General features: G+C 34.1%; 1 long non-coding RNA gene across 1 annotated transcript in view; it reads right to left on the minus strand.

Moving 5' to 3' along the window:
• LOC125911645 (uncharacterized) overlaps positions 1-18,367 on the minus strand; it is a 100,583-nt gene extending 82,216 nt beyond the window's left edge. The window contains exon 1 of the long non-coding RNA XR_007454396.1: positions 18,228-18,367. This is a non-coding gene — a long non-coding RNA (uncharacterized LOC125911645). The remainder of the gene's footprint in view (positions 1-18,227) is intronic.
• Positions 18,368-19,540: the final 1,173 nt, after the last annotated feature.

The following is a 19,540-nucleotide window of genomic DNA, read 5'->3' on the forward strand; positions in this document are numbered from 1 at the left end:
TAAAACAAAGGCTATAAGGGACAAAGAAGGACACTATATAATTATAAATGATACAATCCAACAAGATATATCAGTGGTAAATATTTATGTACCTAAAATGGAAACACCCAAATACATAAAGCAGTTAATAACAAACATAAAGGAAATAATCAATAGTAATACAATAATGGTAGGGGACATTATCACTCCACTTACATCAATGGATAGATAATCTAAACAGAAAATTAACAAGGAAACAGTGGCTTTGAATGAGACATTGGCCAAGATGGATCTAACAGATACATTCAGAACATTCCATCCTGAAACAGCAGAATACACATTATTTTCAAATGCACCTGCAACATTCTCCAGGATAGATCACATATTAGGCCACAAACAAGCCTTAACAAACTTAGAAAGACTGAAATCATACCACACACCATTTCTGACCAGAATGCTATGAATTCAGAAATTAACCACAAGAAAAAAACTTGTAAACCACACAAACATATGGAGGTTAAATAACATAGTACTAAACAATAAATGAGTCAACCAAGAAATCAAAGATGAAATAAAAAAATACATGGAGACAAAAAAAAAATGAAAACATAATTGTCCAGAATCTTTGGGATACAGCAAAAGCTATTCTAAGAGGGAAGTTTATATCAATATGGGTCTACCTCAAGAAGCAAGAAACATAACCAGTAAACAACCTAACATTACATCTAAAGGAACTATGAAAAGAACAACAAACAAAACCCAAAGCCAGTAGAAGGAAGGAAATAATAAAGATTACAGCAGAAATAAACAAAATAGAAACTAAAAACAAGACAAAGCAACAAATAATAGAACAACAGATCAATGAAACCAGGAGTTGGTTCTTTGAAAAGATCAACAAAATTGATAAATCTTTAGCCAGAGTCTTAAAAAACAAACAAACAAGCAAACATAAAAAGAGAGAAGACTCAAATAAATAAAATAAAAAATGAAAAGAGAAATAACAACACCACAGAAATACAAAAGATTGTAAGAAAATTTTATGAAAAATTATGTCAAAAAATTGAACAACCTAGAAGAAATGTGTAAATTCCTAAAACATAACCTCCTGAAATTGAATCAGGAAGAAAGAAAATTTGAACAGATCAATTACTAGCAATGAAATTTAATCAGTACTCAAAAAACTACCAGGAAACAAAGTCCAGGACCAGATGGCTTCACAGGTGAATTCTATTGAATATTTAAAGAAAAGTTTATACCTATTCTTCTCAACTATTCCAAAACATAGAAGAGGAAGGAAAACTTCCCAATTCATTCTATGAAGCCAGCATTATCCTGATACCAAAACCAGATAAAGACACTACAGATAAAGAGTACTGCAGGTCACTATCTCTGATGAACATAGGTGCAAAAATCCTCAACAAAATATTAGTAAACTGAATCCAAAGATACATTAAAAAAGTCATTCACCATGATCAAGTAGGATTTATCCCCAGGATGTAGGGGTGGTTCAATATTTGCAAGTCATCGATTTGACACATCACACCAATAAAAGAAGGAATAACACCATATGATCATTTCAGTAGATGAAGTATTTGACAAAGTGCATTCATGATAAAAACCTTCAGCAAAGTAGGATTAGAGTGAACATACCTCAACATAATAAAGGTCATATAGCAGAAACCCACAGCTAACATCATATTCAATGGTAAAAAAAAACTGAAAGCATTCCTCCCAATGTCAGGAAAAAGACAGGGATGTCCACTCTCACCACTATTATTTAATATAGTACTGGAAGTCCAGGTCACAGCAATCAGACAAGAGGGAGGAATAAAAGACATTGAAATTGGTAAGGAAGAAGGCAAACTTCCACTAACTGCAGATGACATGATATATTATACAGAAAACCCTGAAGAATCCACCAAAAAACTACTAGAACTTACAAGTAAGGTTGCAGAATGCAAAATCAATGTACAGAAATCTGTGGCATTTTTATATACTAATAATGAAGCAATAGAAAGAGAAATTAGGAAACCAATCCCAGTTAAAACTGCATCAAAGATAATAAAATACCTAGGAATAAACTTAACCAAGGGGATAAAAGGTCTGTATTCTGAAAACTATAAAACATTGATGAAAGATATTGAAGATGATACCAACAAGTGGACAATATTCCATACTCATGAGTTGTTAGAGTAAATATTGTTAAACTGTCCATATTACCCAAAGCAAAGCAATCTACAGATTTAATGCAATCCTTATCAAAATACCAACAACATTTTTCACAGAACTAGCACATACAATCCTAAAATTTGTATAGAACAACACAAGATTCTGAATAGCCAAACAGTCTTGAAAAAGAAAATAAGAGCCAGAGGTTTCACACTTTTGGATTTCAAATTATACTACAAAACTGTATTAATCAAAACAGCATGGTACTGGAACACACACAAAAAGACATATAGATTAATAGAAGAGAACTCCCAGAAATAAACCCATGCTTATATGGTTAATCTTCAACAAAGGAGGAAAGAATATGCAATAAGAAAAAGACAGCTTCTTCAACAAATGGTATTGGGAGAATTGGACAAATACATACAAAAGAATGAAACTGTACCACTGGCTTACACCATACACAAAGATAATTTCAAAATGGATTAAGGACCTAAATTTGAGACCTGAAACTATAAAAATACTAGAAAAGAGCACAGGTGGTAATCTGTCTCCTGAGGCAAGGGAAACAAAAGCAAAAAGAAACTATTGGGACTACATCAAAATAAAAAGCTTCTGTACAGAAAGGGAAACAATCAACAAAACAAAAAGACAACCTACTGAATTGGAGAAGATATTTGCAAATTTAATCTCTTATAAAGGGTTAGTAACCAAACAATATAAATAATTTATACCCCCAAAACCCCCAAAACCAAATAATCCAATTAAAAAAACAGGCAGAAGACATGTACAAACATTTCTCCAAAGAAAACATATAGGTATCCAACAGACACAATGAAAAGATGCTCAGCATCATTCATCATCAGGGGAATGCAAATCAGAACTACCATGAGATATCACCACACACCTGTCAGAATGGCTAAAATTTAAAAAAAAGCAACACTAGCAACAAGTGTTGGAGAGGATGTGGGAAAAAAAAGAACCTTGTGCACTATTAGTGGGAATCAAACTGATGTAGCCACCGTGGAAAACAATATGGAGGTTCCTCAAAAAAGTTAAAAATAGAACTACCCTATGATTCAGAAATCACACTACTAGTTACCCCAAAATACAAAAACACTAATTTGAAGGGATATATGTACCCCTACATTTATTGCAGCATTATTTACAATGGCTAAGTTATGGAAGTTGCCCAAGTGTCCATACATCTACAGATGAATGGGTAAAGAAGATGTGATACACACACACACACACACACACACACACACACACACACAGGGATATTATTAATAAGAAGAAATGAAATCTTACCATTTACAACCACATGAATGGAGCAAGAGAGTAGAAGACAAAGTGAAATCAGCCAGTCAAAGAAAGACAAATACCATAGGATTGCACTCATGTGAGATTTAAGAAACAAAACAAACAAGCAAAGAAAAAGGAGAGAGACAAACCAAGAAACAGACTTAACTATAGAGAACAAACTGATGGTAATCTGAGGGGAGTGGGTGGAGGGATGGGTGAAATAGGTGATGGGGATTAAGGAGTCACCTGTATTGATGAGCACTGAACAATGTATAGAATTGTTGAATCACTACATTTTATGCCTAAAATTAATATAACACTATGTTAACTATACTGGAGTTAAAATTAAAAACTTCATAAAAAATTTAACTTTATACAAACATTAAAGAAACTAGGAGTTAACATGATTTTATTTACCTACATACTATTTCTAATGATCTTCATTCATTATTTAAAATACAAGTGTCCTCTGCTATCATTTTCCTCCAAAATGAAGAATTTACTTTAGCATTTACTATAGGATGGGTCTGGTGGTTGCAAATTCCCTTAATTTTTCTTTATGTAAAAATGTTTTTATTTTTGCCTCCAGTCTTAGAGGATATTTTTAGCAGATATAAAATTCTTCATTGATCTTTGTTGTTTTGTTTACCTTTCAGTCCTATAAAGAGGATTTCAATGTCTTCTAATCTTCATCCTTTTGTTTAACAGTCTTCGATGTTTTGGGTTGTCGTTCTCCATATTTAATATGCAGTTTTTCTCTAGGTACTCTAAAGACCGCAAAAATTTTCTTTTCACCCTGGTTTTCTGCATTTGATTTTTATTGTTATTGGTGTGGATTTCTTCAAATGTATCCTGTTTAGGTTTCAATCAGCTTAAATCTGTACATTTATACGTTGCAGCAAATTTGTATAGTTTTCTGTTAGTGTTTCTTCGAATATCTTGTCTTCCCTATTGTCTGTCTCATCTCCCTTTTGAAAGAGAGATTTTGTGATATTAACCTACAGGTTCTTGAAGCTTTATATATTTTTCAGTGTTTCATCTTCTAATTGGATGATTTCTATATGGTTGCCTTCAGTTTCAGTTGTTTTTCCATTATACTCCTTCCACCATAAAGTGCAGCTAGTGAATTTATTTTAGATGTGTTTTCCAGTCCCAAAATTTACTTCAGATTTTGCATTTTGTCCTTTTTTATATTTTCTACTTTTTTTGTTATATTTTCTTCTAATGTTTCATTTTTTTTTTTACTTACCTGACCACTAAGCATAATTACATTAGTTTCTCTGATACTTCCACACCCAGGTCATCTCAATATTGGCATCCATATATTCCCTATTCTTGAGACTGAGTCATATGTTCTTGTTTCCCAAATGTTAAAGATGACAATTTTATCCTGGTTATTTTATGTATTATGTTATGTAGGTTATGAATTCTCTAATATTTCCCCCAAAATATGCATGTTTTTGTTCTATTGATCAATTAATCCACTTAGATTCGAACTTTAAAATGTCATACAGTGACATATAGCAGTTCAGATATCAGTTCAGTGCTTTCATCCTTGGTTGAGATCTGCCATCAGATTCAGGGGTCACCTATGAATTTAGGCTGCATCTATACACCACCAAGTTTTTCCTCTTCTTTGGTTCTCTTCTTTCAAAGGGTTTGTTTCCATTTCCAGTGGGATTTTATTGCCATGACTTTCCTCCTTTGATTTCTCAAGCATGATAGAGAAGAGGCTCTTTTTTCCCGGTTTTGCTGCCCTTAAACTGCAATCACAAACTATGGCTACCCTATAGAAAACGAAAATAAACTATGGCTACCCTAAAAAAATGAAAATAAAACTGTAGCATTCATTTCATGCTGTTTTGCTTGCTCCAAGTTTTGACTTACTTTCAATATTTGAGTGACTTTTTAAAATTTTTTTCCAGAGACTTTAGATAGCTGTTTTATGTATTTTTCTCAGAGTTTATATTTCTTATTAGCATGAGGATTGGTCAAGAGTTTGTAAATGATATTGGTGGGAAGATCTAGTATTTACTCCATCATATTGGAAGCAGAACTCTCTCTTCTACCTATTTTAACTAATACTTGTAGTGCGAGAAAAAAAGATAGTAAAAGATCATGTGGCATTTACCTACTCAGGCTCTATATGTGATTCTACAATAGGGGCTAAGACATGGTGATCTACAAAGTATGGCATGCAATCATTCCTATTGGTCTATCAAGGAAAGGAAAAGGGGATAGATACACATGTTAAAGTATAATTTCATTGCTTGCACTGTTCTTAATTTTCATCGCTTTATTTTTCTAAGTATTACTCATCGTTATTATATAATGATGTATTAATTAACCAAACCACTTAACTAGTTTTCTTATTATAAAATGATTGCTGATTTCATATATTTATGTTAGCTGTTCCAGAATTGTATTAAAATGTAAAAATAAATTTTGGAAATTATATTTTCTTTCTTGAGACCAACTGCATATAGTAAAGCCCATTTTAAGATTTTCACACATGACCCAGAATATAGTAAAGTTGACAATACTTCTTATATGAACATGACTTAAGAAAAAATCAATCATATTTCAATTCATGTAAGACACCATCACTTATATGATGCAGTGTTTTAAGAAATACAACTAATTCACATAAAACACAATACTGTTTATTTCTTTATTTTTTATCCAAGTTAGTTAACATATAGTGTAGTAGTGGTTTCAGGAGAATTTGGCAATTCATCACTTACATATAATGCCCAGTACACATCTCAACCAGTGCCCTCCTTAATGCCCATCATCCATCCCACCCAACTCCCTTCCAGCAACCCTCAGTTTGTTCTCTGCATTTAAGAGTCTTCTATGGCTTGCCTCCCTCTCTGTTTTTATCTTATTTTTCCTTCCTTTCCCCTATGTTCATCTGTTCTGTTTCTTAAATTCCACATATGAGTAAAATCATATGATATTTGTCTTTCTCTGATGGACTTATTTTTCTTAGCACAATTCCCTCTAGTTCCATCCATTTTGTTGCAAATGGAAAGATTTCATTCTTTTTGATCACTGAGTAATATTCCATTGTGTGTGTGTGTGTGTGTGTGTGTGTGTGTGTACACACACTACATCTTCTTTATCCATTCATCAGTTGATGGAAATTTGGGCTCTTTCTATAATTTGGCTATTGTCGACAGTATTGCTATAAACACTGGGGTGCATGTTCCTCTTTGAATCAGCATTTTTGTATCTTTGAATAAATAACTAGTGGTGCAGTTGCTGGGTCATAAGGTAGTTCTATTTTTAACTGTTTGAGGAATTTCCAAACTGTTTTCCAGAGTGGCTGCATCAGTTGGCTTGTATGCCAAGAAAGCAAAAGTGTTCCCTTTTCTCCACAGCTTGTCAACATCTGTTGCTTCCTGAGTTGTTAATTTTAGTCATTCTGACCAGTGTGACATTGTATCTCATTGTGGTTTTGATTTGTATTTCCCTGATTATGAGTGATGTTGAGTATCTTTTCATGTGCCTGTTGGCCATCTCGATGTCTTCTTTGGAAAAGCATCTGATCATGTTTTCTGCCCATTCTTTCACCTGATTATTTGCTTTTTGGGGGTGTTGAGTACGATTAGCTCTTTATAGGTTTGGATAGTAACCCTTCAACACATAGGTCATTTAAAAATATCTTATTCCACTGGCTGCCTTTTAGTTTTGTTGATTGTTTCTTTGCTGTGCAGAAGCTTTTTATATTGACGAGGTCCCAAAAGTTTGTTTTTGCTTTTGTTTCCCTTGCCTCTGGAGACAGGTCTCATAAGAAGTTTCGTTGATGGGGGGTGGGAGGGAGGGGAAAGTAGGTGATGGGCATTGAGGAGGGCACCTGTTGGGATGACCACTGGGTGTTGTATGGAAACCAATTTGACAATAAATTTTATATTAAAAAAAAAGAAAAGAGGTTTCTATGGCTGAGGTCAAAGAGGTTGTTGCCTGTTTTCTCCTCTAGGATTTTGATGATTTCCTGTCTCACATTTAGGGCTTTCATCCATTTTGAATTTATTTTTGTGTATGGTGTTACGAACATGATCCAGTTTTACTCTTCTGTATGTCACTGTCCAGTTTTCCCAACACTATTTGCTGAAGAGACTATCTTTTTCTCCATTGGATCGTCTTCCTGCATTGTTGGAGATTAGTTGGCCATACATTTATGGGTCCATTTCTGAGTCTCTATTCTGTTCTATTGATCTATGTGTCTACGTGTGTGTGTGTGTGTGTGCGCGCAGTACCATACTGTCTTGATGATTACAGCTTTGTATGACAGCTTTAAGTCTGGAACTGTGATACCTCCAGCTTTGGTTTTCTTTCTCAACATTACTTTGGCTATTTGGGGTCTTTTCTTATTCCACACAAATTTTAGGATTGTTTATTCTAGCTCTGTGAAGAATGTTAGTGTTATTTTGGTAGGGATTGCATTGAATGTGTATATTGCTTTGGGTAGTGTTGGCATTTTAACAATATTTGTTCTTCCAGTCCATGAGTATGGAATATTTTTCCATTTCTTTGTGTCTTCTTCAGTTTCTTTCATAAGGCTTCTATAGTTTTCAGCATACAAATCTTTTACCTCTTTGGTTAGGTTGATTCCTAGGTATCTTATGGTTTTTGATGCAATTGTAAATGGTATCAATAACTTGACATCTCTTTCTGCTGCTTCAGTATTGGTGTATAGAAATTCAACTGATTTCAGTACGTTAATTTTATATCCTGTGACTGCCAAATTCAAGTATCAGGTCTAGTAGCTTTTTGAGGGAGTCTTTCGGGTTTTCCACACAGAGTATCATGTTGTCTGTTAAGAGTGAAAATTTGACTTCTTCCATGCCAATTTTACTTCTTTTTGTTGTCTGATTGCTGAGGCTAGGACTTCCAGTACTATGTTCAACAACAGTGTAAGAGTGGACATCCCTATCATGTTCCTGACCTTAGGGGAATGGTCTCCGTTTCTCCCCACTGAGGATGATATTAGCTATGGGTCTTTCATATATGGCCTTTATGATGTTGAGTTATGTTCCTTCTATCCCTACTTTCTTGAGGGCTTTTATAAAGAAAGGATGCTGTATTTTGTCAAATGCTTTTTTATGCCATCTATTGAGAGGATCATGTGGTTTTATCCTTTCTTTCATTAATGTGATGTATCATGTTGATTGATTTTCAGATATTGAATCAGCCTTGCTGCCCAGGAATGAATCTATGTGATCATGGTGAATAATTCTTTTAATGTACTGTTGAATTAAATTTGCTAGTATCTTTTTTTAGAATTTTTGCATCCCTACTCATTAGGGAAATTGGTCTGTAATTCTCCTTTTTAATGGGGACCTTGTTTGATTTTGGAATCAAGGTAATACTGGCCTCATAGAATGAGTTTGGAAGTTTTCCTTCCATTTTTATTTGTTGGGATAGCTTCAAAAGAATAGCTATTGACTCTTCTTTAAATGTTAGGTGGAATTACCCTAGAAGGCATTCGGCTCTGGACTCTTGATTGTTGGGAGATTTTTGATTACTGATTCAATTTCTTTACTGGTTATGGGTCTGTTCAAATTTTCTATTTCCTCCTATTTCAGTTTTGGTAGTTATATGTTTCTAAGAATTTAAATATTTCTTCCAGATTGATCAATGTGTTGCATATAATTGCTTATAATATTATTTTATTGTTTGTAGTTCTGTGGTGTTGGCTGTGGATCTCTCCTCTTTCATTCTTAATTTTTTTTTTTTTTAATTTCTGTCCTTTCCTTTTCTTTTTGATAAATCTGGCTAGGGGGTTATCAATTTTGTAAATTCTTTCAAAGAACCAGCTGCTAGTTTCACTGATCTGTTCTACTGTTGTTGTTTTTTTTAATTTTTTTAAATTTGAAATCACTGATTTCTGCTCTAATCTTTATTATTTTCATTATTCTGCTGGTTTTAGTATTCATTTTCTGTTCTTTTCCAGCTCCTTTAGGTGTAAGGTTAGGTTGTGTATTTGAGACATTACTTCCTTCTTTAGAAGGCCTGTATTGCTATATACTTCCCTCTTACGACTACTTTTCCTACATCCCAAAGATTTTGAATTGTCATGTTTTCATTTTCATTGGCTTCCATGTACTTTTTTATTTCCTTTTTAATTTTTTGATTCATCTATTCATTATTTAGTAGGATTTTCTTTAACTTTCAAGTATTTGTGGTATTTCTAAATTTTTTCTTGTGGTTGATTTCAAGTTTCATAGTGTTGTGATCTGAAATTATGCATGGTATGATTTTGATGTTTTTGAAACTGTTGATGGCTGATTTGTGACCCAGTATGTGATCTATTCTGGAGAATGTACCATGTGCATTCGAGAAGAATGTGTATTCTGCTTCTTTAGGATAAAATGCTCTCAATATATCTGTTAAGTTCATCTGGTTCAGCGTGTCATTCAAAGCCATTATTTCCCTGTTGATTTTCTGCTTAGATGATCTGTCCATTGTTGTAAGTGGAGTGTTAAAGTCTTCTACTATTATTGTATTATTACCAATTTGATTCTTTATGTTTGTGATTAATCAATTTATATATTTGGGTGCTCTCAGGTTGAGTCATAAATTTTACAAGTGTTAAATGCTGTTGGTGAATAGACCTCTTAATTATGATACAATGTCCTTAATCTCTTGTTATAGTCTTTGTTTTAAAATTTAGCTTGTCTGATATAAGTATGGCTACTCCAGCCTTCTTTTGACATCCATTAGCATGATAGATGGTTCTCCATCTCCTCACTTTCAATCCATAGGTGTCTTTATGTCTAAAATGAGTCTCTTGTAGGCAGCATATAGATGGATTCTGTTTTTTTATCCATTATGATACCCTATATCTTTTAATTGGAGCATTTAGTTCATTTACATTCATAGTGATTACTGAAAGATATGAATTTAGTGCCATTGTATTGCCTGTAGAGTTGGTGTCTCTGATGATGTTCTCTGGTCCTTTCTAGTCTTTGTTGCTTTTGGTCTTTTGTTTTGTCTTGTTTCATCTTGTTTTTTTCTCCACTCAATGACTCCCCCTTAAAATGTCTTGCAATGCTAGTTTAGGGGTCATGAATTCCTTTAGTTTTGTTTGTCTGGGAAACTCTTTATCTCCCCTTCTATTCTTAATGATGGTCTTGCTGGATAAAGAATTCTTGGCTGCATATTTTTACCATTCAGCACTTTGACTAGATTTTGCCACTCCTTTCTGGCCTGCCAATTTTCTGTGGACAGATCTGCTTTGAACCTGATCTGCCTTCTGTTGTAGCTTAAGTCTGTAAGCTTTTTGTTCCTTGCTGCTTTCAGGATTCTTTCCTTGTCTGTGTATTTTATGAATTTGACTATGATATGCTTTGGTGATGGTTGGTTTTTGTTGACACTAATGGGAGTTCTCTGTTCTCCTTGGATTTTGATGTCTGTGTCCTTCCCCAAATTAGAAAAATTTTCAGGTATAATATGCTCACATAAACCTTCTGCCCCTTTTTCCTCTCTTAATCTTCTGGGACTCCTATGATACGAATGTTATTTCTCTTTAAAATATTACTGAGTTCTCTAAGTCTTATATCGTGATCTATTGCCTTCATTTTCCTCTTTTGTTTTGCTTCATTATTTTCCATAATTTTATGTTCTATATCATTTATTTGCTGCTCTGCTTTGTCCATCCTCACCATCCTGGCATCCATTTGAGATTGCATCTTGGTTATAGCATTTTTAATTTTGGCTTGCCTAGATTTTAGTTCTTTTATTTCTACAGAATGGGATTCTCAGGTGTCTTCCATGCTTTTTTCAATCCCAGCTAGTATTCTTATAACTGTGGTTTTAAATTGTAGTTCAGACATCTTATTTATATCTGTATGTGTTAAATTCCTGACCATCATTTTTTCCTAGTCTTATTTTGGGGTGAATTCCTCCATCTTGTCATTTTGGAAGAAGAAAACAAAATTACTGCCAAGTTCTCTGGCTTAAATTATGCAGAATTTCTGTGTTAATCCTTAGATCAATTTCCTAGGTGTTCCAAATGGTTTGATGCCAATCTGTGTTTCAGGGACAAGACAAGCTAAGGGTCCCCATACTACTCCTTCACCTTAACTCCAGAATACTGTTTGTAAAAATCACTTGAAAGTTGTTTATCACACCTATTGCAAAGGGATTCTTGTTCTGCCTTGCCATGGATTTCTTTTTGAATCATATATTAATCTGCTGTGTTGCCATGCTTTCCTACTCACACACATTTTTATTTCCAAGCTGAGTCATAGTGTCATCTTTTAAAAGACATGTAAGCAGCAATTAAGTATTACACCTGCAGTACAAATAATGCACATAATTCAAATGATGTGAAGACAATATGAACAACTATGATTTCATTTCAGGTTTGCTGAGTAATATCAATTACATCATAACTGTTGCCTGGCAGGCTATCACTGATTTTAGGAATCCTCCTTATTTTAGAGATCTCAAAATGTGGAAATATGTGCTTCTTAGGGCAAATAAAATATTATTAACATTTATTTTTTAACCAGGAAATAAAGTACACCAATTGCTTTAAGGAAGAGATGATCTTTGTATGCGGTACTTTTGTTTATTAACTACTTAACACAACATTTTGGTCTGTTAAAGTAATTAAATCACTGGAAATTATTGTCACATATTATTTTTAAGAAACAAGATTCAAGATCAGGGTTTTGGCTAACTTTCTAGCTTAAGACTAAATTAATTTGAGCTTTATCTTATACTGCTGTGTGTTCCCTCCTTGCATTCCTTCCTACATGTTATATGTTTTAATCTGTAGAGTTTTTGATGCCTGCTGAAACAACTACGTAGAGAAAGTCTAAACCTTACGTTTTTTGTGTGAAGACTGCCTCATAAAATGAATAAAAAATGGGGGAAAGGTCAACTTGGGGTACCCCTTTTAATAGTATAAACAATATGACAGTATCCCCTAATGTGTCTGCTTAGTTCCAAATAAGCAATCATGGTAAGAGCACATCCAGAGAGCAAACACCCACAGACATAAATTCAAAGGAGGATTTTTATTAGATATGTATGTTGCAAATTTACAAATATTTTTTAGGCATCTTATGTATATCCTAATAATCTCATGTCTCATGTATCTATTTTCAAACCTTTTCCTTTACTAACTCCTTGCATTTCTGCACCATTATGCTATTTTTTACCTCTTTATCTTCTTCATGTAAACCTGATTCATGAAATGACTTTCCCTTTCTTCTTGCTTTACTAGGGTCTTGAGTCTTTTTTTTTTTTTTTTTTATTCTCTCAAACTCAGTTAGGGCATCACCTACTCTAGGAAAGTTCTCCTGATCTGAGTATGTTTGGTTTCAGTCCAAATTCTAGTTAAGGGTTTTGGATTTTTTTTTCTTTATTAACTTTTCTGGGTCTGTATGAGACAGCTCAGGCTGCCATAATAAAATATCACAGACTGGGTGGCTCATTTTATATTACAGAAATTTGTTTTCTCACAATTCTGGAGGCTACGAAGTCCAAGAACAAGGTACTGGTCAATTGTTTCCTGGTGAAAGCTCTCCTCCTCTGTTCTCATTGGGTTCTCACATAGGGGAAACAGAAAGGGAGGAGAGAGGAAGAGAGAGAGAGAAGGACAGCACACAGGTTTAAAAAGGCCACTAATGCTATTGAATGAGGGCCCTATCTCACTTAATCTTCCTACCACCATAAAGACCCATCTCTAAGTATAGTCACGTTGGGAGTTAGGGCTTCAACATGGATTTGAGGAAGATGCAAACATTCAGTCCATAACAGGCTATTTAAGTAATCTCTTTAGAATCAAAGAACCAAGAGGTAAACTACAAATTATTTAACTAAAATCACTCCCCACAGTCTCACTGAGCATCATTCAAAGAAGTATTTCTCCTCTGGGTGGCAAAAGAAGAGGCTTATAAAGAGAAGCAAACAATAGCAGCTCTATAAGATGGAAGGTATATGAAAAGCTGTTCCATCTATGCTTCTGGGTATTACACAGAAGCATATGCTTCTTTATTACACAAAGAAAAAAGTAAATAACTATCCTATATATTCTAAAAAATATAAATACCTCACTATTCTATCATCTTTGCATAAAACAATTCATGATCATGAACAGTATTACCACCTCACTTCTGAAGTAGCAGTGGAGTCACGACAAAGCATTATGGAAAGTAGAGGAGCCTATCACACAAAAAGGAATGAGATTGCTCCTATCTGTTTCCATCCACTCCTCAGTCCCTACCCACTAATCCTCTGTGATTCTAAGATTACCTAGGCTAGGCATTCTTTTATTTTGCTTACTATATAATTTTCTGATTTCCTGAGTATTTTCATTTTGCCCCTCCAGATCCACCCTCTAGTCTTCCTGTTCATGAGTGTTAGATGCTTCCTGCTATTGGTGGTGCCTGCTCTTCTCTCCCCTGCTCATTCCCTTTTAAACAGTCCTTTCATTAAACTCTCATCCTTTACGCCTTTGACTGTGGCATTGATTTCCATCAGGAATCTAACAAATATATCTGTGTATGTGTCTTTCACCTAGAGAACTACGTCCCCTGAGGATGACCTAATTAAATTTGTATTTCATAGCTTAGCACAGTGCCTGATGCAGTGAAAGGCTGAATGAATAATTTTACTTCCCCATACATTAAATTTCAGTCTTCATTACTTATTTTTGTTATTGTTACAGATTCAGTACATAATGACTAGAAGCATTTCACTGTCTGTCAGAGTATCCTGAAATTTCATTTGAAATGTGAGAGTGGAGGGCGCCTGGGTGGCGCAGTCGGTTAAGCGTCCGACTTCAGCCAGGTCACGATCTCGCGGTCCGTGAGTTCGAGCCCCGCGTCAGGCTCTGGGCTGATGGCTCGGAGCCTGGAGCCTGTTTCCGATTCTGTGTCTCCCTCTCTCTCTGCCCCTCCCCCGTTCATGCTCTGTCTCTCTCTGTCCCAAAAATAAATAAAAAACGTTGAAAAAAAAAATTAAAAAAAAAAAAATGAAATGTGAGAGTGGAGAATAGGTTTTCTCTTTGTGCAGTAGCTATATATTATACAGTCAGAACAATAAACCAAACCTCCAGACAATTACAATGCCCTTTGTTTGTGGTGCTTATCTCACATAAAGTCTCCTGAAGACCACTTGGGGTTAAATAAAAAGTTGATAAAATTTGTGGAGGAGTGAGGAACTATGCTTCATCTTATACAACTAGAGCATTGGATTTGCCATCATATTAAGGTGTAATGGAGGAAGCCAAGAGGGAGCAACTGAATATTACAGTGAGAAAGAGAAAGGAAAACCCAATACCCATAGCACAAACAGAGAGATAATGGGAGGATAAAAATTGACATCGACATACTGTCTTTTAAATTTGAAACATACTATTTTGTCCATTCTGTTTCTCATTTACATGAGGCCTGGATTGCTGGAGTTAGATCATGTAGTGTGCTCATGTAAATGCTTTAGCTTGATGACTTTTGCTGAATATAGCTTTTTTTCAGAGAGGTACCAACTAGAGGAAAAATAAATATAAAGACGAGTATCTCTATAAAAGATTATAGCGGACCTTTGAACTGAAGACACAGATGGGAAAATATAGTTCTCAGTACTCCTAAAAAGTCATTTTTCCCCTCACTGGTGATAACCATAAATAACTTATTAAGTGGATAACACCATTAAATTTCAATAGCAGTTCACCTGGAGAAATTTTCTAGAAAATGATAAAGGTGATTGGTACAATGGGGCTTAATTTGAAGGCATGGATACATTTAGCATTAGAGAAAAATCATTCTCTGTGTTTGGTCTGAGGAAGACTAAGGAAAACAAGAAAATAATTCAATAAACATAATCTTTTTACCCTGTCCTAGCAGGGGTAGGGATGAGAGGATGGGAGGTAGATCAGAGTTCAGGCCCTTAAGTGCCACTACCTTGAAAGAACCTGTGGCATAGGAAGTACTTCTCAACAACAGTACAGGTAATTCATAACAGAGTCTAGAACATTCTGTATACAGATTGAAGAAAGGACTAGGTTAATCCATAGCTTAATTTGTTCTCATGGTATATGGAAACTTATGAATAACAAAAAGCAGCATGGAATTGAACCATGCAGCTTATTTTTCTCTCTTTTCTTCCTTTCCCCCCTACCCCTAGCTTTTTATTGTTATTTAAAAATGCTGTAATACTTCATATGGTGCTCAGCTTTCAGGAATTAGAGAATATTTCCTCTAGCTAATATAACACCTGTATATTCTCTCAGATTCTAGCCAGGTCTGATAGACTCATAGACTGCGTTTGCCTTTCCTGGAAGAGGCAGAACACACAGTTCTTATTGAGGGATCTGTTCATCAAAATATCTTACCACAACACCATAGATTTGTTTATAAATAGAAAATTGTTAATCTCAAATATTCAGTGTTCCTTTTGTTTCCTATGAAATAAAAGAATTTCTGATTCCAATATTCTGAAAAGCTAAATTAGCAATGTAGCAGCTCAGCTGCTTAAAGTGTAATATGTAACAAAATTGCTATGTTAAAATAGAGATCTAATGATACCTTCCTTAATTTGATCACTGAAATGGCAAACCCCTTTCCAACATAACAGTTTCTATAGATACCACATGCTTATGATCAAATTTGCTTTTCTGAAAGTGTTTTTCTCCCCTACTTGATTGTATTTTACATCTTCTTTCTGGCAGTAATTTACAATTAAACATAAGGAAAAATAGTGCAAGGCAAAATATACTCTACATCTGTTATACTGTTCAAATAAATACACAATCTGCACAAAACAGATTTCCTAGTGGGCAAATTGCAAATGACTGACTAGATAGAATCAATACTTTTTTTAATGGCATTAGGGACCTACTAAGTGTTGCTGGAGGAATTTTCCATGTACTCTAGCCACCTACCAAACAGCGTAAATGTTCTGTCAAAAACATTTAAATTAAGCTGTTGTAATAATTGGTACCATACAAGATGGATTCTGGTTAAGAAGCAGGTTTTTATCTCTGAAGTATAAATATAGTTCTCTGCTACAATATTGGTTTGAAAACATACAAATAACTTAGGGAAAGGAGTCTTTGAAACTGAAGGAAATTGTGTTTTAAGTATAACTGACATACAATGTTATGTTAGTTTCAGGTGTAAAACAGTGATTCAACAAGTTTATACATTATGTTACATTTACCACAAGTATTGCTACCATCTGTCACCATACAACCCTATTATATTCCCTATGTATTACTTTTATTCCCATGACTTATTCATTCCATAATTAGAAGACTGTATCTTCCACTCCCCTTCACCCATTCCCTCACCCTCTCCCCTCTAGTAACTACCAGTTTGTTCTCTGTGTTTATAGGCCTGGTTCTGCTTTTTGTTTGTTTGCTTATTCATTTGTAAGGAAACGTTTTTTAAAAAATCAGTGGAAATAGCTGATACATCATTTTCTTCATAGCATTCAGTTAATTTTATTGTAGCTTTGTGGTCTTTCCTATATATTAAACAATAAAAATAAATCAGACTTCTAATGAGGAATTTAAAAAATTATGCTATTTTCCATTAAACCAGTTTTGTGTTTAAAAATTTATGGTAATTTATTTTATTCTATTTTAGGTCATTTCCACCTAAACTATGAAAAAGCTATGGCAAGGATTTTTATTGGTTCTTAGCATTTTGAGCATCCCAGTGTTTACTAAAATTTCAGGATATTCTTCATCTCTTTCTCTGAATGTTATGGAGACATTATCAGTTCTTTAAGGTGATTCTGTATTGCTGCTATATAACCCCTGCATAAATCAGAGAGGGTGCACATACATACAAACACACCAAACGAAACTTTGGCAGTCTGCAAATGGTGCTTAACAGTTTTTGGAGACTTGGAAGAAAAAAATAAGATCAATGACAGCAAAAACTGATCAGTACTATTTTGGCAGTATCTCTCCATATATTGTGTATAAAAACTGCCTCAATGGTATTAACATAATTCTTTGATTTGAGACACAATTAGCTAGAGGATCCATTTGTAACAATATATTTTTTATATTCTGTGTACCTTCAGGATAACTTCCATCATCATAAATATAAATTTGTTTTTATAATAGCATATTAGCTAATTATTTTTGTATTTTGGATTCTTCAAATCTAGGAAATCAAGATTTCCTAACATTCAGTTATAAAATATGTTACATTTGAAGACACACTTCCAAGAAATAGTAAATTAAATTGTGCTCCCAAACTGCTCCTATACATAACACTAAATTATGTTATATAAATTCATAACATTTAGACTTCATTTTTCTCATATAATTTTTCCTCATTCAGGTAAAAGATACAATGATTTGACTATCAATATATATTTCACATTCAAAAGTTGAACTTTTTGGGGTACCTGGGTGGCTCAGTAGGTTAAGCGTCTCACTTCAGCTCAGGTCATGATTTCATAGTTTGTGAATTCAAGACCCACACTGGGCTCTCTGCTGTCAGTGTAGAGCCTGCTTTGTACCCTCTCTCCCCCTCTCTCCCTGCCCCTCCCCCACTTGTGCTCTCTCTGTCTCTTCTCTCTCTCAAAAATAAATAAACATTAAAAAAAAGTGTTATAAAAAATTTGAACTTTTTGTAGTTTAGAATCCATATTCACTAATCAACACACCATTAATAAAGATCCTTCATCTTTGTCATTGTTTTTCAATTGTGTTTTAAAAGTCACTTTTTAAAACTATTAATTGTGTAAGTATTCCATCATAAATCAATGCTCTAAAATCACTATTTGAAATAAATTACCTTTTCCAGTAACCAACCATGTCACAAAGGCCAGTTGAGTCATTTCTACTCCTATTATTCTGTCACATCTAATTTGAAATAAAGCAGTTTCACAGTGTATACTGTGTTAGAGTGAACACAAGAACTTGCTGAACTCTGTTGAACCTATGGAGAAGGAATAAAAGAATAAACAGTCTTATTATGGTGAAACTATAGGGATTAATATATTTACTTCAAAATTATATTTAACAACCATATGATACTAAGAACTCAAATGATTCCTTTTTAAAAGCAAGGACCAAGATACCACAGAGCTGATGGATTTATACAGTACTGCCAAGCATTAATTATACTGCAGAGACCGTAACACCCATCATTTGGGCTGTTCAGTGGATGCCTGCTAGCAAGGTGTTAAAAGATCTACCTCCTACAGTTTAAACACCCAAACATAGATTCTGACATGCTTGTCGGAGATAAAAGAAATATATTCACCAATGAATTAACTGAACTCCAGAAAGTTACCAACCATTGCCTTATCATTCATTTCTTTTTTTCTTTTCTTCCCTGGCTTCTCAATACAATGAAAAACACGACCAAGAAATTTTGAATGGGGATAAGCATCAAAGTTATAATTAAAGTAGTTGATTACTTTTCAAATGGTGACACTCCACTTTTTATTTCTATCATTTTTCTCTATAGTGCACAAAAATATGAAAAATGTGAACTCTATTCCCTTTCCCTTCTTCCTCATCCCCAAAATATTAAGTGTAGTAATTGTACTGTGAATTACTACATCCCAACTAAGGTAATAACACATTAGTTTACAAAATCATTTATAGAAATGGGTGGTTAGGGATAGCTTTGCCTGGTAGGCTCTCTTATAGGACCTTCATGTTATCCAGACTTTAACCTTAGGATAGATGATAACAGAAATAATATCCATATATTCCAAGACTAAGCAATCATTTTGTTTGACTTTACTGAGGAATAATTGACAATTATAATGGTATAAATTTAAAGCATATAACATGGTGACTTGTTACACATATAAATTGTAGAATGATTACTAAAATCACCTCACATAACTAATGTAGGTAATATTTTTGTGTATGTGGTGAGTGTGTAAGATCTATTTTCAACAACTTTCAAGTATACGATACTGTATTAACTCTAGCCACCATGCCATACATTCAATTCTCAAAATATATTTTTCTGAAATAAGTAACTGAAATCTTGTGCCTTTTAACCTACATTACTCCATTGCCTCCTCCCTCCAGGCCCTAGTAAACATCATTCTCTTCTCTGTTTCTATAAAAATGTTTCTTTTTTTTTTT

This window comes from Panthera uncia (genome assembly GCF_023721935.1).
Source record: "Panthera uncia isolate 11264 chromosome C1 unlocalized genomic scaffold, Puncia_PCG_1.0 HiC_scaffold_3, whole genome shotgun sequence".
Classification (NCBI taxonomy): domain Eukaryota; kingdom Metazoa; phylum Chordata; class Mammalia; order Carnivora; family Felidae; genus Panthera; species Panthera uncia.